The sequence below is a fragment of the Pan troglodytes genome, chromosome 2, assembly GCF_028858775.2.
Source record: "Pan troglodytes isolate AG18354 chromosome 2, NHGRI_mPanTro3-v2.0_pri, whole genome shotgun sequence".
NCBI lineage: Eukaryota > Metazoa > Chordata > Mammalia > Primates > Hominidae > Pan > Pan troglodytes.
This window is the reverse complement of record NC_086015.1, coordinates 38,558,875-38,581,367: the sequence shown is the minus strand read 5'-3', so window position 1 is coordinate 38,581,367 and position 22,493 is coordinate 38,558,875. Positions and strand designations below refer to the sequence as shown.

Below are 22,493 nucleotides of genomic sequence, written 5' to 3'. Positions count from 1 at the left end.
GGGATACAAATGATCCTGTCCATCACCCAGATAGTGAGCATAGTACCGAACAGATAGTTTTTCAATCCTTGCTCTCCTCCCTTCCTCCCCATTTTTAGAGTCACCAGCATTTACTGTTCCCATTTTTATGTCCATGTGTACCCAGTGTTTAGCTTCCACTTATAACTGAGAACATGCAGTATTTGGTTTTCTGTTCCTGCCTTAATTCACTTAGGATAATGGCCTCCAGCTACACCCATGTTGCTTCAAAGGACCTAATTTTGCTCTTTCTTATGGCTGTGTAGTATTCCATTATATAGATATACCACATTTTCTTTATCCAATCCACTGTCGGACACCTACGTTGATACTACGTCTTTGCTATTGTGAATAGTGCTATGATGAACATACAAGCACAGGTGTCTTTTTGGTAGAATGATTTCTTTTGGATGTGTACACTGTAATAGTATTGCTGGATCAAATGGTAGTTCTCCTTTAAGTTCTTTATAAACTCAGTATTATTTATGAAATAATTTTTCCTAGCTCTGTATACTGAAAATAGAACCAAGATTGATAAAGTTTTTCTATAAAGGGATACACAGTAAATACTTTAGGCTTTCTGGGCAGTATACGGTCTCTGTTTCATAGATTTCTTGGTCATTCTGGTCTTTAAGAAACTGTTTATTTGTGGGGTTATTTGTTGATTTGTTTGTTGTTGTTGACTTTTTCCCATTTACAATTTTTAAAATAATTTTTAGTTCTTAGGATGTACGAAAACAGGCCACAGACAGGATATAGTTTACAGGCCATTGTTTGCTTATTCCTGGGTCTAGAAACACACTCCAATGGCCATGAGCACACCTAGCATCCATACTTTGGTTTCTAAATACATTTCGTATCTTAAAGGGATCCAGACTTTTGAAGAAGCAAATGATTCCACGTCTAGGACCTGGACAGCATGAAGTAATCCTAGAACATCTTCTCTAGAAAGCAAGAAAAAAGTATCAGAGCATAGGATACAGACAAAAGACAGTGCCTCCACCAGCAAAGTTAGTACACTTTGAGCACAGTGATGGATTACAATATACTGGGATAGGGGAGGGAAATCTATGAGTGGTACCCAATGAAAACATGGTAGAATTACAAAATCACCATTTTAATATTGGAATCTGATCATTAATTCATGCAGTGTTCATCAATAGAAGAACAAAAAGCTGGGTAAATGTTGGGGAATAGAACAGTCATACAACTTCAAAGTAACCATACATTACTTATTAAAAATAAACATGTTAATATAATGCATAATTAGAAACTCCTATGGAGAGATCTGGAGAGAGACAGCCTTAACTAAGTGATTATCTGAGCATCACCCATTATCCAACAAACTGAAATCTCATTGCTTTCTGATGGGATGCAATGGGAAGTACACAATATTATCTGCGCAATATTTTTTTGCAACAAATCTTTAACCTGAATCTAATCATGAGGGGACAAAAAGACAAGTCCAGATGTGGGGTACTCTGTAAAATAACGACCCAAATATTTCAAACAAGTCAATGTCACAACAGCAACAACATGAAATGCCAAGATAACTGTGCTAGATTGAAGGAGATAGAATTAAAGACTTAACAACCAAATGCAGTGAATGGCATTTGCCTGGATCTGATATTCACAACAGTTATAACATCTATAAAAATGTTTTTGAAAAAATATGAGAAAGCTTGAGTATACTAGATAACATTATTGGGTGAATTTTATTTCCTGCATGTGCCAATGGTATTATAGCTATGTAGGAAAGTGGCCTAGTTACTAGGTGATACATGCTGAATTATTTAGGAATGATATGTCATTATATCTTCAATTTACATTCAAATGATTCTGCAATATATAAAAATATCAATATATATGCAGAGAAAGAGGAGAGAGTGCAAGTAAAAGTGGTAAAGGATGAATCACCATTAGTGACTCTAGGTAAAGGAAATCTGAGCATTTTTTTTTATTATACTTTAATGTCTAGGGTACATGTGCACAATGTGCAGGTTTGTTACATATGTATACATGCGCCACATTGGTGCACTGCACCCATTAACTCATCATTTACATTAGATATATCTCCTAATGCTATCCCTCCCCACTTCCCCTACCCCTCAACAGACCCCCGGTGTGTGATGTTCTCCTTCTTGTGTCCAAGTGTTCTCATTGTTCAATTCCCACCTATGGGTGAGAATATGTGGTGTTTGGTTTTTTGTCCTTGCCATAGTTTGCTGAGAATGATGGTTTCCAGCTTCATCCATGTCCCTACAAAGGACATGAACTCATCCTTTTTTATGGCTGCATAGTATTCCATGGTGTATATGTACCACATTTTCTTAATCCAGTCTATCATTGATGGACATTTGGGTTGGTTCCAAGTCTTTGCTATTGTGAATAGTGCCACAATAAACATACGTGTGCATGTGTCTTCATAGCAGCATGATTTATAATCCTTTGGGTATACACCCAGTAATAGGATGGCTGGGTCAAATGGTATTTCTAATTCTAGATCCCTGAGGAATTGCCACACTGTCTTCCACAATGGTTGAACTAGTTTACAGTCCCACCAACAGTGTAAAAGTGTTCCTATTTCTCCACATCCTCTCCAGCACCTATTGTTTCCTGACTTTTTAATGATTGCCATTCTAACTGGTGTGAGATGGTATCTCATTGTGGTTTTGATTTCCATTTCTCTGATGGCCAGTGATGATGAGCATTTTTTCATGTGTCTGTTGGCTGCATAAATGTCTTCTTTTGAGAAGTGTCTGTTCATATCCTTCGCCCACTTTTTGATGGGGTTGTTTTTCTCTTGTAAATTTGTTTGAGTTCTTCGTAGATTCTGGATCTTAGCCCTGTGTCAGATGAGTAGATTGCAAAAATTTTCTCTCATTCTGTAGGTTGCCTGTTCACCCTGATGGTTGTTTGTTTTGCTGTGCAGAAGCTCTTTAGTTTAATTAGATCCCATTTGTCAATTTTGTCTTTTGTTGCCATTGCTTTTGGTGTTTTGGACATGAAGTCCTTGCCCATGCCTATGTCCTGAATGGTATTGCCTAGGTTTTCTTCTAGGGTTTTTTATGGTTTTAGGTCTAACATGTAAGTCTTTAATCCATCTTGAATTAATTTTTGTACAAGGTGTAAGGAAGGGATCCAGTTTCAGCTTTCTACATATGGCTAGCCAGTTTTCCCAGCACCATTTATTAAATAGGGACTCCTTTCCCCATTTCTTCTTTTTGTCAGGTTTGTCAAAGATCAGATGGTTGTAGATGTGTAGTATTATTTCTGAGGGCTCTGTTCTTTTCCATTGGTCTATATATCTGTTTTGGTAATCTGAGCATTCTTGATGCTTTTTTTCAACTTTACTGTAGGTTTGGAAATGTCTTAATAAAATATTAGGGCAAAAGAAAGTAAGGCTTTTACCCAAATTGCAAAATCATATAAATTTTGTGTTTAAGGGTATGTACAGAACTGTTTTTAGTAACAAAGAAACAAAAGAAAACTTTAAAAAATCTAAATGTACCTTGACAGGGATATGATTGAAGAATTATGTCACATCCATGTAATGTCATTAAAATAGGAAGTACATTTATATGTACTGATATAGTTTGTATATTTGTCCGTGCTCAAATCTCATGTTGAAATATAATCCTCAATCTTAGAGGTGGGGCCTGATGGGAGGTGTTTGGGTCATAGGAAGGGATTCCTCATGGCTTGGTGCTGTTTTTGAGATAGTGAGTTCTCACAAAACGTGGATGTTTACAAGTGTGTGGCACCTCTCCCCACCTGCTCCCTCTTGCTCCTCTTGCCCTGTGAGACACCTGTTCCTCCTTCACCTTCCACCATAAGTAAAAGCTTCCTGCGGCCTCACCAGAAACAGATGCTGGCATTATGCTTCCTGTACAGCCTGCAGAACCATAGCCAAGTAAACTTTTATTATAAATTATCCAGTCTCAGGTATTTATTTATAGCAATGCAGGAATGGTCTAATACATGTACAGATAGAAGAAAATGTCCTATATGATATAGATGGAAAAAAATAGGAAGGAAGGGAGTGAGGAAGGGAAGAAGGGAGGAGAAAGAAGCAGAAGGGTATGAATGGGTGTTTACTCCTAGCAAAATATACAGGTTCTGGAGAATATATATATAAAAAAAAAACCTGTTAACAGTGATTACCAATAGAGAATGAGAGGGTGATCAGGGATAGGATTTTAATTTTTACATTACACATTTTATTACTGTTATAGTTTATCATGGGAATGTTATCACTTTTATAATAAAAATAAGAAGTGTCTATCCCATCCCACCTCACATTGTATAAAATTCTTAGAACAGTAAACCAAAATATATCTATTACTTACCAGTACTTCTTGAATTAGGCAGTCTTTGCTCTTTGGCTAAGTTCTCTGAGGTCAGCACCACAGCTACAAGTACATTTGGCAAATGCTGATATAAGTAGGCTCACAGGTGTAGGCCATGACTTAGAGTGATATCTACTGTCTGACTAGGTTAAATGCCATAAACATATTATATGTCCAGATTCTGAATAGTGCTGAAAATCAGAAGGAAAGTCATTGGTTTCAGCTTCACCAATTATTGAATGGCCTTTGCAAACTATAAATCAGAGTACACATGTGCACTATTCTCATTTCCTTAGAGACTTAGTATAATCCTGTAGTCAGAGCAATCATGCTCTCTTACTGGTTACAAATTGCGAACAGGAGTTCAGAGAGATTCACGATGACAATATCACCTTTCTCCACAATGTTTTTGGCTCCCATTAATAGTATCAGCAAATAAACTATCAGAGTTCTTTTCAACACATACGACTGGGCCCAGAATATATGGGGGAGGTTATACCCCTCATCTTGACTTAAAGAGGATTATGTATCCCCTTCCAAGTTGGCTTTTTAATTTGTTTCAACATTCAGAATTATATCCTCAAAGCAACCAACTTTCAATATCTTGTAGGAACTTATAGGACATCTCAAGAGTTTGTAGGCCAATTCCTATAGCCATTTTCGTAACTTTATATAATTCACATGAGACGTTAAAAAGCACAAAAATTATAAACACCACTAATTTGATGGTACCTTTTATTCACATGTGGATAAATTCTGGTAGGTTGGAAAAGTTTAAGCAAACAAAGTAAGATGGCTGAGATATTTCATACCACGAGCATAAGTCAACAGCATGAGTTAAGCCAAAGACAGCTAAGAAGCCCTGAGCAAGAACTGCCAGGACTGTAATCAATATGTTACCTCTGACATTTACAAACACCCTTTAGAAGCAAAACACTATTTTAAAACCTTTTCATGTCATTTATGAAGTTGGCTTGCCCTTTAAATGTCTTTCATTCCTCTTGAGAATTAAATCAGTTTCAATGAGGACCCTTTTTTGATTATTTGAACAGCAGTTGGGGGTAAGGAGCAAAAGAAGAAGGCTCTTCACCTGCTTGTAATAGCCTATTGTCATTGTGATTGCCAACCTTTCAACTCTTCCACTGTCCTTAAGAATTCATAAAAGAGTGACAGGTGACAGCTTCCTTCTCGGATGGAACTCCTTGCTTGAGAATCAAATGGGACTGGAAGTAGATGCAGAGGAGGCTTTTTATGAGCATGGCTTTGAGAGAGCCATGGCCCTGCCATTCCCTGGCACACAGGAGATATCCATCAGTTGGATTCACAGAGGCATATCCTCCCTCTTAATGTAGTCTGCAGACATGAGGATCCTTCTGGTGAACATAGGGTCTACATGGGAGTCAATGGGGATGGGCAAAAGCCAAAAATTAGTGGGTCAAAGGCTGAGAATGTTAGCTACTGTGGCCTGTGGTTGAGACAAATGCAGGCACAAAGGGGATAGGAGGTATCTATATGAGACGTGCCAGGCCCTAGGTCAGTGCACACAGAGTAGTGTGCCATGATGGTACTGTCAACCTCTGTATTCTCAGCAGAATCAAGTACAGAGATGGGGCACGTCCAGACCTCTAAGGATAAAACTGACAAGAGCAAGACAATGTAGTTTAACAAAACAAGGTACTTGTATGTATATACAGGTTTAAATCAAGACCCACAGCTCTCCCTTTAAAATATACAACTGGCACCAAATTAATAAAAGATAGAAGTTCTATGCAGGGAAATCAAGACAGAGGCCATATCTAAGCCAACCATTAGGACTGGCTTTAATAACCTGAAATTTTCCCCAGAACACCAGGCTCTACCCTGACAGTATTAGATCAGGGTCCTCAGCAGATAATAAAGCTGTGTCCTTGAGGTAAAGTTGTTCTGGTTAGGTGTGCTATAGCAATAGCTTCTCTTTGGAAGGACAGCCATGGAGAAATATAGATGATGAACAAAAGGAGAGTGAATCAGAGTTGCTAGAATGGCTAGATCTCCTCTTAGTAAAAATGCCAGGTGCTCTTCAATGGGAGGCATCTGTCTAGGAATAATTCAAACTACCTAGCTGAGGAATGCTCTGTATGGATCTGCCCTTCCACAGTTAGCACTGGTGAAAATCACAGCTTAATTGGAATCCAGTCCTAGACTCAGCATAACCCACAGCAATTACTGTAGCTGGCCTACTGGACCAAGATGCAAGATGGTTATCCAAATGTCATAACCTTTAAGGATAATGCCCAGTGTTCACTCTTTACCAATAACCCTGCCAATTAACTAAGTTGCCAATCACCTTCCTCTGTTTGCTTACATTTTGAATCAGAGAATATTAAAGTTATTGATTTTCTCCTTACATTATAGATAAGGAAATTAAATCTGGCTCAGAGGCAGAATAACTTGCCTGAATCTCCATAGTCAATTAGATTAGAAGGGATTGAAGCTCTTCTGATTTTAGAATTCTCTACCAGTACTACAATGTTGTCTTAGTCAACTAACACAACCCAGGATTTTTGAATTCCAGCTGCCACCAAGGTCAAATACATTCAGTATGTCTCCTGCAAGTAAGAGTTTTATTTAAAAGAAGGAGCAACAGTAGGGGGTCATCCACCCTGAGATCACTACTGCTATCAGATACCTTGTTTTATCTCCAAAATTTTGCTTCTATGAGTTAGTTCTCTTTGATTCCGTGTAGTTTTTTCAAAATATGGCTTCTTTTCCATGTGAAGTTTGCCTCATCTATACTCAGAGCTCTAAGCAAAATTATGAAACAGAAAGACACAAGATTTAGAATCTGAAGAAGTTAGTTTTACTAGATTCTGAGGCTCCATGTCTATGTGACTAAAGAAGTCATTTAAGTCAGTTATAATTTCATCATCTAAAATAAGAGAAATTGTTCAAGATGATAGACCCAGCATATGTATGTTTACCTAATACATGGTCTATTTAAGCGAATAAAAAAGGTGTCATTCATGGACTAGAAAATGAGAGGAAATTGTAGTAGATAGAAAATAGATAAAAGATATTGACAGGGCAAATGGAAGAGAGAAAACCACACCTTAAAACATCTAGGCATTCTACAGGGAAGTTGTTTGTTAAAACACCCCATGGTACACACAGAACTCAAAGTCAGTTCTCCTATCCAAGGAAAAGGGCTGTTGGAGAGGGAAATTTACAGAGTTCCAGAGAAACTCCTTATTCCAAGCCTCCTACATATCCTAATTACCCTGACTTAGTTTAGATACCTACAAAATCAAACTTAAACAATAACATGATTTATATGGGAGGTGATCCCAGGAAGCAGGTATGAAGAACAGCAACAGTAGGAAAAGAGAGGAACAAGAAAACTCAATAAAGGATGTGTTATTTGAGGATTGCCATTGTAGGCCGCTAGGACTCCATCCTGCTGGGAACCTTTAGGAACCTCATAGAACATGACCCAGAATTGTTTCCCTGAAAAACAGAAAGCTGAAGCATTTATCCATTGATCCCCCTGCCAGTCCCACCATGGGTAGGGTTGTCCCTGGAGGCATCATCCAATGAATATGTCCATGCTCTCTGGACCATGAACTGAGTAAGACTTAGCATGTTTCCAAACCCGGAAGGCAAAACTGTAGAGAGAAGTAGCAAGCAATTGAGGTAGGTCATTGGCAGTGCCAGGGTCATGTCCACCAGAGTGGCAGCTAAAACCAAAAGGAGATCACAGAACATGGCATACGTCACAAAAATTATCTGTTACAGTCAGTCATTAAACTGAACCACAAGGACCTGAGACATTTGAAGAAAATTTACAGCATGAAAAAAGAAGCCTAAAGTGGAAAAAAAGAATTATCTGATCCCAGCTAAATTAGAGTTGATCAAGGAAAAGAACATTTAAATTATTCTAATAAGCATATTCAGAATAAAATAATAAGCATATTCGGAATAAAATATTCTGAATATAATATTATTACAATATAAATTATTCTAGTAAGTAATTTTCAGAAAGAACAAAAAGTTTTTTCTCCCAAAACCAAAAATGGGCCTCTGGAGAAATGAAGCAAACAGAAAAAAGAAACTTTCAAAAAAATAAACATTTTATTGCAAAAAAAAAAAAAAAAAAAACTCAGTAGTTGGATTGAGAATAGACAGCATTAAATACCAAGACTAAGCTCGAAGAAAGTTTTCTTGTATTAAAAAAATAATGTATTTTCAGATTGACTAGCAAAATCAATGAGGAAAAATGTTCCAGCAATTTCAGAAGTCCTAGAACAAAGAGATAATTATAAAAGCTTCCACAGTTGGAGAAACACAAATTAACATCAAATTTCTTACCATAAACAATGGACACTGAAAGATAATGTAGCAATTTTTTTTCACATTTGTTTTTTCAACCTTGAAATATATATCCAGCCAAACCATTAAACAAATATTGGACAAAATACCTTTCAGGAATGTAAGCTCTCATAAAGCATTAAAATCAGATAATCGTATTTAAAAACAACCCATCAAAGAGGGTACTCTGGGGAAAAAATTTAAAAAGAAGATGAAGTGAATTATAAGGAACAGCAGCATTGGATTGTACCCAGAAAACTAAAAAAAAAAAAAGCTCCAAAACAGAACCTCCTGGGTCTCCACACTAAAGTATTTATTTTGGGAGTGGAGGTAGCAGGATTTAATGACACAGAATTAAAAGTCCTCCTTTGTGGGAAGAGTTGCTCACTTGGTTCAAAATGAGTAACAGTCACATAATCATGACTCTACTGTAAATACTATTTTGGAGAACTTCAATTTGAAAATCAGCCTACAGACAAAACACACACAAAAAAACAAGTATAATGAGAACAATATAAATGTTATAAGCCTTGACAACATATATGTTATTAATAAATAAAAACGAATATTTGTGGAAATTCTGATTTGAAAAAAGAATAAAAAACAAAAAGCAAAACAACAACAAAGATTAATAGGTGAAGAAGTGAGAAGAAATAGAAACAATTAAATATGTATTTATTCTACCTTCTAACAATCTCTAGCATTGGTAAATCAAGAAATACAAATATGAATATATATCTTTTACAGTTAAAAAGGGAATTACTAGAAGAACTAAAATAATATAATTGGCAACATTGAAGTATAAAGATAAGTTATATACAGTAAAATAATTTTAAAAATTCTAAAATCTCTTTTTTTTAATTTTAGAAATATGTTACTGCTATGTTGCTGAGGCTGGACTTGAACTCGGGCTCAAGCAATTTCTTGCCACAGCCTCCTGAGTAACTGAGACTGCAGGCATGCACCACTGTGCCTGGCTCTCTTCATCTTTTACTGCATAAGGTAGACTGTTGCTGTCTAAAGTTGATAGCTTAATAAATAGAAGCAGAAATAAAAACATTTAAAATTCTAATGGGAAGTGCCAAAAGAATGAAAAAAGAAAATGTTTAAAAAGTACTTATCTCTGGGGTGTGGTGATGGAGGTGGGGGAAGATTGATACTTTTATAACGTCATTTTAGACAGTTTTCAAAAACTAGATTTTTTCCATGTTTAGATATTGCTTTTAGAAAGAATACTTTGATAGAGACTCAAAAGCCCAATAGTTTGCCAGCTACAAATGAAGTTTCCTGGGCTCAGCCATGAATTCACTGTGATTAATAACAACTTAACCGGTGCCCAGGATTTAGGAGAATAAGTAACCTTGTCATTCCCAACCCCTGAGCTGTGGCTTCATTTTATATAGCCATGTTAATTCTACTTGTAATCCCCATGAAGTGCAGGGACTTCTGTTATTTCTTATCTTTAAGCCTCTTTTATCCCTGCTGAACTCAAAAGGATAACTTTTTAAAAGAGCCAATGGGGTGGGGGAAAACAATGAGAAATGACTAGCATTTTGGAAGATGAAAAGGAATGACAATTATTAGGTTAAAATAATTAGATATTTATTCCTCCCTGCATAACTCAAAGGGATCAACATTTCTTGTGTGATGAGAATTTCATGTATCTCTAAATTACAAAAGCCTTGTTTTCACTGAAAGTGCATCAGATCCTGAAGTATTAAATAATATACCAAATCAAAAATTTATGAATTCAGCTTCTTATCTTAGGGATAAGACTCGGTTTTTAATCTTCTATATTTCTTGGGAGAAGGGGAGGACACAGAAGTCAGAGAATATTCAAACGAATTAGTGAGTCTGAGTTAAAGTAGAGCCCAGCTTGTTCTACCAGTTGATATTTGAATATGCCCAGGTGTCTTCAAAATTCAGTTCCCCATTGGCATTGAAGTAAATAGGAAATTTCATGAGTATGATTACCAAGTCTTGATTTTCTCCAGTAACAAAAAAAAAATCTGTCTCCTGAATTATCTGGGTTTCTACTCTTTGAGACTACCATAACTTGCCTTTTGGGGAAGGAGGAAGGGGCAGGAGGAGGGAAAGAAAAGTGTAATTTTGAATATGTAGTTGGTAACTATTCTCTTACTTTGTTCTTTGAAAAATAGGAACTAAATCCATGAAGGATTTTCAGTTTTACTGTGTCTGCCTTATAGATCCCACACCTGCCTCCTGCAATACACACACACACACACACGCACACCCTAAATTCATCTTTTACCTCTACCACTTGTGGACAAGAAGTGCATTGACCTTAAAAACTTGGTGACTTCAGAAGTAATATCAGCAAAATGGCAGACTAGGAAGCTCCAAGCCCATGTATGTAGAAGTCAAATTCACAAAGACAGAAAGTAGAATCATACTTACCAGGAGCTGGGGGAAAGGAGAGTGGGAAGTTATTATTTAATGGGTACAGAATTTCAGTTGGAATGCTGGATAAAGTTCTGAAGATAGGTAATAGAGATGGTTATACAACGTGTATGTACTTAATGCCACTAAACTGTACACTTAATTGTTAAAATGGTAAATTGAATGTTAAGTATAGTTTAGCACAACATTAAAAAAAAACACTGTAGTGATCTGCAGTTGGTTCATGTATGGCAAACTGTTCTACTTGTCTCACTAAAACTTGCATATATCACACTGCAGTTCTATAATAATTTATGTGCACCAAGAAAGGATTAATTTTTTAGTAGGACAAGGTAAGTCAATACATGTATTTGGCAATTCTGTCAAGATAAGTTATTTTCCATTTAAGAGTTTGGAAATTGAAGGAGTAAATTTTTGATACTTGGGAAATTCACAAATGTGTGTGTTTGTGTGTGTGTGTGTGTGAAAGAGACCGTGTGTGTGTGAGGAAGAGAGAGACGGAGACAGAGAAGGAGGTAGGGCAGATTCAAAGTAGAAAATCACTGTCACAATTAGAAGCCCTAGAAAGTGCTTGTGGAATCTACCTGTGGAATCAAGTAGATTGGATTTTGCCTCATATTCCTCTCATTGCCTGGTTGTGGGTTCTTGATCAAGTCATATACCTTTCTGAACATCATGTTTCCTCATCTATAAGAAGTCAAAATACTTATTATGTTAGTTATTATAAAGATTAAATATATGTAAAATACACAAGTGCCGAGCACTTCACACATAATAAAATGTAATTGTTACTCTCCTTCTCATTTTGTGGTGATTTTTATTGCCATTCTGTTCTAATATGGTTCATGTCTTATCCAGCAATTGCATCACAAACTACAGCTTATTAAGACAAAGCCAGAGTGTTGCTAACCTTCTCTCAGAGAAATTTAGTCCTGAAAATTAAATCTCTGTCAACTCTGAAGCAGAGTTCCTGTGAGCTGTGCTTTCTAGGACTCAGCTCACCTGCCCAGGAAGTGAAGATTCAGAGCAAGTCATCAGATGGAAAGGTGAAAGGCTGAGGACACAAAGCAAGAGCTCCCACTGGACCACTCACGGCGGCAGGCTTCCTTTTACAGCATAAACTGCGCATATCTGGCCCCTCTGCTGGCTCCTAGACATCCTGTGACTGTTCTAGGAAAGGAGAAAATAGAACCTGGGAAGTTGAAAATAATGTATGTTTCCCTATAGTACCAATGAGGAGGGGGAAGAGAAAGAAAATGGAACTAGTCAAAGTAGCCACTTGTCTCCAAATCTGGAAATTAGGTTTCAGTGGTAACACCATCTACAGCAGTGCTGTTCAATACAGTAGCCACTAGCCACACATAGCTATTTATATTTAAAAGAAAATTATTTAAAATTGAATTAAATGTAAATATCAGTTCCCCAGTCACACTAGCCCATTTCAAGTGTTCGTAGTCCCATGTGGCTACTAGATCCATATTGGACTGCACAGCAAAAGGAAAGGAAGATTGCAATCACTGCAGAAAGTTCCATTAGACATTGCTGGTCTACAGGGAAGAGGCAGAAACAAAACTTAATATGTCTAGCCAGACAAATTTCCTGAGCTGCTTCTGCAAGGATCATGGCTTTAATGTGGTCTGGAAACTATAAAAGTCCCACAAGGGATTCAATTAGAACCCTTGGCAAACTAGCCTCTCTAGACCTATAAAAATTCTGCAGCCCTCAGTCAAGGCACGGCACCACAAGGAGAAACTCTCTGCTGTCTGGTGAGTGCTGCAGGAGCAGTTTGCTGAGGGGCCCACCTCTCAGTGGACTCTGTAACCTATAAGGGCCTTCCAGAAGTCACTTTGGCCATCTACCCTTCTCCAGGGCAGCATTTCCCTTATGCTTGGCAAGGGGGGCTGTCTCCCAGGTTTCAGTCCTCTTAGTGGAAAGAGCACAGAGTTCTCCTCAGTGTCTTCTCCAAGCCTGACTTTCCACCTTGGAACTTCCCTCAATCAAATTAATATAAAAATACTAATATTGAAGACCCATTGATGATTTTCTTGCAGGCTAGAAGAAGGTTTCAAGGTTATTAGCATCTATTATAGCAACAAGGTGGCAACTCAAAAAAACATTGGGGCACTGAGTAAGAAATGTGGGTTTGGGTCAGAGGAATGGGTTTTAATCAGATAAATTCAGAAGTTAGGACATTCTACAAGAAAACTAGTCTGCACGCTAAAAAATATTAATGTCATGGAAAAAAAGTAGGAGAACTGTTCTAGATTAAAGAGATATAACCAAATGCAAAGTATGCACCTTAATTAGATGCTGCTTTAAAGACTAAAGAAGCAGCTATAAAAGACATTTGGGGACAGCTGAGAAATGTTGATTCTGAGTTGGATATTAAGTGATTATGTGAAATCAGTGTTAATATTCCTAAGAGTCATAATGTTATTGTAGTGGTGAAGGAGAATATTTTTATTCTTAGAAAATACAAGCTGAATGAAATATTTAGGGAGAATGCTCATGGTGTCTGTATCAAATGCTTAGACAAAAAAGCAGAAATATACAGAAAATTAAAGCAAATATGGCGAAATATTAATTATTGAATCTAGATGGTATACAGATGGTTATTTTATTTTATTTTATTTTATTTTTAAGACAGAGTCTCGCTCTGTTGCCCAGGCTGGAGTGCAGTGGCGCGAACTCGGTTCACTGCAAGCTCCGCCTCCCGGGTTCACGCCATTCTCCTGCCTCAACCTCCCGAGTAGCTGGGACTACAGGCGCCCGCCACCACGCCTGGCTAATTTTTTGGTATTTTTAGTAGAGACGGGGTTTCACCCTGTTAGCCAGGATATTCTCAATCTCCTGACCTTGTGATCCGCCCGCCTAGGCCTACTTCAGTTCTGGGATTACAAGTGTCACTGAGTACAGATGGTTATTTTATTTTGCAACTTTTTTCTGTGTCTGAAACGATTCAAAATAAAAGTTTGGGTTGTGGGATAATTAGAATAGATTTCAAAAGGGCCAAGATGTAAGAGAGAAGTCCAAACAGGACAAGAAGTCCAGAGAGATGGAGTGCAATAGAGTACAGAATGCCATATCTTGTGCCTAGGAAAAAGCCAAATCTGATTGCATTATTTTAATATGTGTTGGGTGTTACCATGTACCAAGCATCAGACTAACTAGGCACTTCATGTTCATTATCTAGTGTAAACCTCACAATATTCCCAAAACCATAATCCTTATCCTCATTTTGTTGATGTGAAAAGCTGGAGCTGTTGGGAGGCTGAGGCAGACGAATCACTTGAGCCCAGGAGCTCAAGACCAACCTAGGCAACACAGTGAGACCCTGTCACTACAAAGAAATTCAAAATTTGTAATATATATCTGTCATCCTTGCTCAGTTCATGTATTAATTATTAATTCTAATATATATTTTCTATTTTGGGATTCTTTAGTATTTTCTATATATAAGATCATGTCATTAACCAGGCGTGGTGTGATGTGCCTGTAGTCCCAGCTACTCAGGAGGATGAAATGAGAGGACTGCTTGAACCTGGGAGGTTGAGGTTGCAGTTAGCCATGATCATACCACTGCACTCCAGCCTGGGCAACAGAGCAGGACCCTGTCTCAAAAAAAATTTTTTTAATTAAAAAAAAAAAGCTGAGTCTGACAGAGTTTGAGTCATTTGGTCAAACTTACACAGCTACTAAGTAGTAAAGCTAGGATGCAAATAAAAATCTGGCCATTTCTAAAGCCCGTGCTAATTGCCTCCTGTTAATTTAGCATCAATAATAATTCTTTCTCCAGTAAATTCAGTAGCAAGAGGGAAAAAATTAGGTCACAATTACATGAGTCTGAAATGGACAAAGACAGGGAGCATGGTAGGGGGTTCATGAGAGAACTGATTTTGGCCACCAGCACTTCAAAAATATTTTAGGTTCCAGTCCTCTGGATTATATGGGGTAAGTGACAGCTTCCCAAATCATATGATTCTCTAGGATCCCTTACCAGGCATTAGGATGCCCCATGGGTTGAGACTGTCCATGGTATCTTGGAGGTGTAGAATGGGTGGCTAAAATCAGTTCTTTGTCCTCACTCTACAAGAGGACACTGCATCTAAGTCAGAAACAAGTTCCATTTCACTAATAGCTACTTATTCTCTCGGGATTTCTCTTTCTTTGATAAACTAGCAACTTGTTGAGATAAATCACTGGATTCCACATCTTTCATTTTCTCATAAAATAAACTTTCTATTGACATAACTTGGCAAAGAGTATCCTAAATTCTGATCATTCTCATTGAGTCTCCACCATGAAACATTTTAGTGTGTTGCTTCTTTCCTGTAACTATATAATAAAGTACAGCCTTATAATCTTTTAGTCAGCAGTTATGTCAAATTGTATTCTAAGAGCAAGAAGTGAAGGAGGTGATGGCTGAGGCCATTTACATACCAACAGCTCCCAACATCCCTGGAATGTTAGGTGTTTTAAGATTTCCAGGTGCTCTCCTCAGTGGAAAATTCTGCCCCCCCCCGCCAAACACACACACACACACACACACAATGTAGAGTAACATTTCTTAATGGGAGATCATCCTCTTCTACATGCAATTGATTCATTTTGCATAAGCTTATAGAGCTGCACTTATTAGTCCACTATAAACTGTAAGTCTGTATCTTCCCCCATTTGAATATGAATGTTAATATTAAAAGAACTGATTGAGACTTTTTTGCCTCTCTACCTCCACATGTAATGCAGTGCCAACTACACATTCCTATTTTGGCTGAAGGAATAAACAGGTTCATGAAGGACAGTTTTGTTGGAAAAGCTGGAGTATATTTTGACATGAAAAACAGACCACGTAGGATAAGTTGCCACATTCTTGTTTCTTAGGATTAGCATTTCCACGATCTCTGCCCCAGGCCAAGCCACCAGCAATGTTTGTCTAAATTACTGCAACAGCCTAGGCTAGTGCAACTGCTGGTATTCCTTTCATCCCTTGGACACAAATCTCCATTTTCCATGAAGCAATTGGAAGAGTCTTTTTAAACATGCAAATCATACGTGGTGACATATGAGAAGTTTCAAAACTTTTAGTGTCTTCATATGGGAGCTGAATAAGATCCTCACTCTTAGTCACAACCCACAAAGCCTTGCCAATATCCTAACCAAATACCAAACCTCATTTCTTACTACTCTCTTCCATTTTCACTCTCCATTCCCTCTAGCTTCATCCTCATGGTCTGAAACATTCTCTCCTCCATAGCCTTGTGTGGCTTGCTCCTCATGTGTCAAATCCCACTTTTAATGTTTCTCCCTTACAGAGACCATTTTCTATTGCTATACCTTGTTCTTTTTCTTCATAGAACCAATAAAAAACTATATTTTCTTCCTTTACTTGTTTTTTTCCTGTCTTCACCACCAAAGAGTTGGCTTTATGAGTTTTAATATTAAAAGAACTGATTGAGACTTTTTTGCTTCTCTACCGCCACATGTAATGCAGTGCCCATGCCCTGCACATAGTACACACTCTATAGCCCATGATATACACACAAGAAATCTTTATGGCCACTGTAGGTTATCGAAAAGATCTAACAGGAGAATTGTCCCTCAAAGGGAGTTAGTTTGAGGACCTCCCCCATATACCAAAAGTTACAGATGCTCAAGTCTCAGATATAAAATGGCATAGTAATGGCATATAACCTACACACATCCTCCCGTATACTTCAAATCATCTCTAGATTACTCATAATACTTAATACAATGTAAATGCTATGTAAATTGCAGTTAAACCATATTGTTTAGAGAATAATGACAGAAAAAAAGCCTGTACATGTTCACTAAAGATCTAATTACTTTCCAAATATTTTAAATCCATAGTTGGTTGAATCTACATATGTGAAATCCGCAAATAGAGAGGACTAACTATACATGCCATTGCTTTACATTTCAGGGTCTTGGCAAAGGCAGATGGAAGGGAAAGAAGCCTTGACTAAGCAGGATGAGATCTGGAGATATTTACTGATCTATAGAAGCTGACCGCCCCACCCTCAAACACCCCTCACCACCACCACCAATACACACACACACACACATAAGACTGGTGTTTTCATGCCCTAAAAAACAAAGAAGTTGGTGCAGCCACCATTATCATGCTGGGAGGCAGCAGATCCACTGTCTAGCATCTTTTCTTCCCTCTCTCCTAGGAGCTTCATGTTCATAGAGTTTTTTATTTTAGCTCTTTTGCCAAACTGTGCACTTCATGATGGCAAGGATTGCTCCATTTCTGTCTTGTCAGAGCCTCACTCCAAATCTAGTCCAAAATACATATTAAGAATATGTTTATTAAGCTGAACAAAATATAAAATTTTTGTTTCCAAAGACTCCTGCTCTACAGAATGACTCAGAGGTAAAGAAAAATCCGTGAACCTACAATATCAAAATAATTAGAAATTATGACAAAATGGCATGTAGCAAGCCTTGAATTTTAGATCCATAAATGAGAATTCAAATTTCTTTTGATAACATATTGCCTATTCCTTTTTTTTTTTGATGCTTTATAATAGGAAAGTCAGCAATTCTTTTGATAATATATTGCCTGAAAGATTTTAACCTGTCCAGAATATTTTTGTACTCAAAGAGGCAAATAGTAATTAAAACAATCTTATTTTCTGACTCCCAAAAGGCCTTAAGTTCTAGAAATAAAAGTCTATTCTAGGTTGGGCTAGAAAAAAAAATTGATCCCACTGTGCATAAAAATGGTGCCCTGCGAATCTCAGTAACATCAGGAACCAAACAGTGCATTGAATAGGAACCTGATTGGAAGACATAAAAGGAAAATTTGGTTGATTGTAATCCTTATATATGACAGAAGTTGGATTTTCTCAGCTCAATTGTGCTCTATGGGTATCTGACAAGTCTAAACTGCAGCTTAAAGGAGTTCAATAAATTTCAAGTTGTTTTTAATGTCAAAGGGTTGAATTTAGACAAGCTGTGTTGACTTGAAATTGGACAGCTGGAATTTGTATTTTCAGTTGTTGGAAATTTCAGTGCGGATTTGACTAGTATTGATGATTCCCTATTGATGTGAAGCATTGTAAAAATCATTGAATTCTGTAAAGTGTCATTCTTTTCACTTTTTTATTTAATGCTTTTTGTTATTGAAAAAGCCCACTGTTTTCTAATACATTTAAATAATCTTCAGAATAGAGAATATAATAAATCAGTAAGAAAGTCAAGATCCAGTGTAGCTTAGAATAAGCTAAACTTGAAATGAGGCTGTTATAAATGTTAACTTTCCACAGTAGCTGTTTTCTGGGCACCTCACAAATTGTATAATTTGTCTTGTGTTTCTAAGTTCGATTAACAGGTGCTGCAGTGTCAGTAGTGTGATGGGAGCTGTGATTACAAACAATATTGATATATTCTGGCTATGACATAGGTCAATGATTCCTCCAGAAAGCCATAGAGAATGGAGATACAAGTCTACCTTCCATAACATCTACATATTAAGCAAGACTTGTTCACGTCTATTGAATAGCCTCCCAGACATAAATACTTTCATTAGGGAGTTCTTTGCTACGTTCTCTGAAACATGACTCTCAGAGGAAGGTTGAGATTAACAGTGCATCAGGTTATGCTTAATCTACTTTCACTATTCCATTTTGTTTTAATCCCATAACATTTGCATTTCTGAAATTAGGGTATTGTATCCATTGGGGTGGGACCCAGAGGCCTCATTTGGGTTAGATTTATTATCTACTAAATGACTTTCTTAGCACATCTTTTTATCTCTTTGTATGCCAGCTAATCTCAATGCTCTATCTTGAGCAGATTCTATTACAGCAAAATTTATCATTCTTTTTTAAAATTTTCTACATAGCTTTTAGAAACTTTCTTATTAATAGTAAATGCTAACAGACACATTACAACACAACAGAGAGAGATAAGAGTCACACCTTAAATATGATAAGATGTCCTTGACCCTGAAGTTATCCCCAAGTCCTTGGTTTAGAAAAATATTTCATTTGTCATGAAAATCTTTTGCAGGCCCAATGAGTCAAATTCCTGGAACAGGGGACATTAATTAGAGATATGTTTCTTGTGCAACCTCAGGCTTGGGCAGGGAGTAGTGGAAATGCAAGCCAGGAGAAGAGGTTTGGGTCTTAGGTGAAAGAAAACCATAGAAAGTTATGTTAACAAATAGTTAATAAAGAAGTACAAGTGAGAGGAACTGGAAGCAACAGGAAAGAGCTGGGGGGTGGACAGAGAGGTACAACTGAGGAAGCTATTGCAGCGCCAACTTTCTGATTATTGCTCAATCAGTTTCAGTGTTACTTTGTATTTATCAGTTGACTGATTCTACATGTCCTTTACAACCATGAATGCTAGGCAGTTTGGTTTGAAATTTTTGAATAGGTTATCACATCGAGCACTGCTATGACTGAGGATGGTGGGGCACAGGAGTTTAAGACTGGTATTGGTAGATGGAGTTGAAGATTGCTGTGTGGATGGAAGTAAAGATGAAGATAGAGATGAAGATTGGTTTGGGCTGAAGATGAGAAGTGGGGGTGGAGATGAGGATGGCGTGGTGAACCCTGTCAACATTAGCTATGGGAAAACAGGATTAGGCAGATCTTTGATTGAAAGAATTGAACCACAGCCAAGAATATAGGACAGATTCTGACCAAAATAGAAGATTCTAGAATGAGCTAGTCAGAATATTGGCACAAAATAAATGAATTGTTGCTCAGAGCAGAACTCCATACCTACTAGGACGAAAAGCCTAAGTCACATTGCTGCTGGCTGGGCACCAAATGCTAACTAACTTCATCTTCCAGGGACTGGACCTATTGCTGCACAATTTTCTCAGCCTCCACTAGCTGAAAGACTGCACACCCTCTCTGTTAGGTCAGAATTAGCTCATGACATGGGCATGCTGAGCCAGAAAGTTGTAAAAGAAACGCGAGTATGTGAGAAGTGTATAAGTGTGTTGTGCACTGTGAGTGTATGTGTGATGTAGTATATATATTTGTTCACGGTTGGACAGTTAGTTCCAAGGGCAACCTAGTCATGATATCTGTTTCTTATTAAGTGGCAACTTTATTCAGCAGGAACACTCTAGAACATGATTATCTTCTGTATATATCTAGCCTAAGATTAGGGATAATTCTTAATAACTATAACCAGGAAACATTTGTAACTGCATTTTTCCTATATTGAAGCAGATAGCAATAGAGAGTGTTAAGATAATAACAAAAATGCAAGCAAAAATATCAACACATTCTCCCTCTCCCGTCTCCCTCTCCCGTCTCCCTCTCCCGTCTCCGTCTCCCGTCTCCGTCTCCCTCTCCCGTCTCCGTCTCCCGTCTCCGTCTCCCGTCTCCGTCTCCCGTCTCCCTCTCCCTCTCCCTCTCCCTCTCCCTCTCCCTCTCCCTCTCCCGTCTCCCTCTCCCGTCTCCCTCTCCCGTCTCCCTCTCCCGTCTCCCTCTCCCTCTCCCGTCTCCCTCTCCCTCTCCCGTCTCCCTCTCCCTCTCCCTCTCCCGTCTCCCGTCTCCCGTCTCCCGTCTCCCGTCTCCCTCTCCTTTCCACGGTCTCCCTCTCATGCCGGGCCAAAGCTGGACTGTACTGCTGCCATCTCGGCTCGCTGCAGCCTCCCTGCCTGATTCTCCTGCCCCAGCCTGCCGAGTGCCTGCGATTGCACTCACGCCGCCACGCCTGGCTGGTTTTCGTGTTTTTTTGGTGGGTTTCACTGTGTTGGCCGGACTGGTCTCCAGCTCCTAGCCACGAGTGATCCGCCAGCCTCGGCCTCCCGAAGGGCCGGGATTGCAGACGGAGTCTCGTTAACTCAGTGCTCAATGGTGCCCAGGCTGGAGTGCAGTGGCGTGATCTCGGCTCGCTACGGCCTCCACCTCCCAGCCGCCTGCCTTGGCCCCCCAAAGTGCGGAGATTGCAGCCTCTGCCCGGCTGCCACCCCGTCTGGGAAGTGAGGAGCGTCTCTGCCCGGCCGCCCATCGTCTGGGATGTGAGGAGCCCCTCTGCCTGGCTGCCCAGTCTGGAAAGTGAGGAGCGTCTCTGCCCAGCCGCCATCCCACCTGGGAAGTGAGGAGTGCCTCTCCCCGGCCGCCATCCCATCTAGGAAGTGAGGAGCGTCTCTGCCCGGCCGCCCATCATCTGAGATGTGGGGAGTGCCTCTGCCCCGCCGCCCCGTCTGGGATGTGAGGAGGGCCTCGGCCAGGCCGCGACCCCGTCTGGGAGGTGAGGAGCGTCTCTGCCCGCCCGCCACGTCTGAGAAGTGAGGAGACCTTCCGCCTGGCAACCGCCCCGTCTGGGAAGTGAGGAGCCCCACCGCCCGGCTGCCACCCCGTCTGGGAAGTGAGGAGCATCTCCGCCCGGCAGCCACCACGTCCAGGAGGGAGGTGGGGGTCAGCCCCCCGCCAGGCCAGCGCCCCGTCCGGGAGGGAGGTGGGGGGTCAGCCCCCCGCCCGGCCAGCCGCCCCATCCGGGAGGTGAGGGGCGCCTCTGCCCGGCCGCCCCTACTGGGAAGTGAGGAGCCCCTCTGCATGGCCAGCCGCCCCGTCCGGGAGGGAGGTGGGGGGGTCAGCCCCCTGCCCGGCCAGCCGCCCCGTCTGGGAGGTGAGGGGCGCCTCTGCCCGGCCACCACCCCGTCTGGGAGGTGTACCCAACAGCTCATTGAGAACGGGCCACGATGACAATGGCGGTTTTGTGGAATAGAAAGAAGGGGGAAAGGTGGCGAAAAGATTGAGAAATCGGATGGTTGCCGTGTCTGTGCAGAAAGAGGTAGACATGGTAGTAGACTTTTCATTTTGTTCTGTACTAAGAAAAATTCTTCTGCCTTGGGCTCATGTTGATCTGTGACCTTGCCCCCAACCCTGTGCTCTCTGAAACATGTGCTGTGTCCACTCAGGGTTGAATGGATTAAGGGTGGTGCAAGAAGTGCTTTGTTAAACAGATGCTTGAAGGCAGCATGCTCGTTAAGAGTCATCACCACTCCCTAATCTCAAGTACCCAGGGACACAAACACTGCGGAAGGCCGCAGGGTCCTCTGCCTAGGAAAATCAGAGACCTTTGTTCACTTGTTTATCTGCTGACTTTCCCTCCACTATTGTCCTGTGACCCTGCCAGATCCCCCTCTGCGAGAAACACCCAAGAATGATCAATAAAAAAAAAAAAGAAAGAAAGAAAAGCAGAACCTCAGGACTTAAAACCAGAAAAAAAAAAAAAAATATCAACACGTTATTTAAAAGGTCTTTTAAATATTTAAAATGGAAATATTCAGTGGCTTTATTTCTGACAAAAACTGACAACTCTCATGGGGGGAATTTAAACCTAACTTCGAGTTAAATGCTGTTG

At 39.5% G+C, this 22,493-nt stretch overlaps 1 long non-coding RNA gene across 1 annotated transcript; it reads right to left on the bottom strand.

Annotated features, from left to right (window-relative positions):
• Positions 1-774: 774 nt before the first annotated feature.
• On the bottom strand, positions 775-4,558 carry LOC134809553 (uncharacterized). The gene is made up of 2 exons (XR_010155568.1): positions 4,368-4,558; positions 775-962 (listed from the first exon to the last, which is right to left on the bottom strand). It is a non-coding gene; the product is annotated as an uncharacterized LOC134809553 (long non-coding RNA).
• Between the last annotated feature and the right edge of the window lie 17,935 nt (positions 4,559-22,493).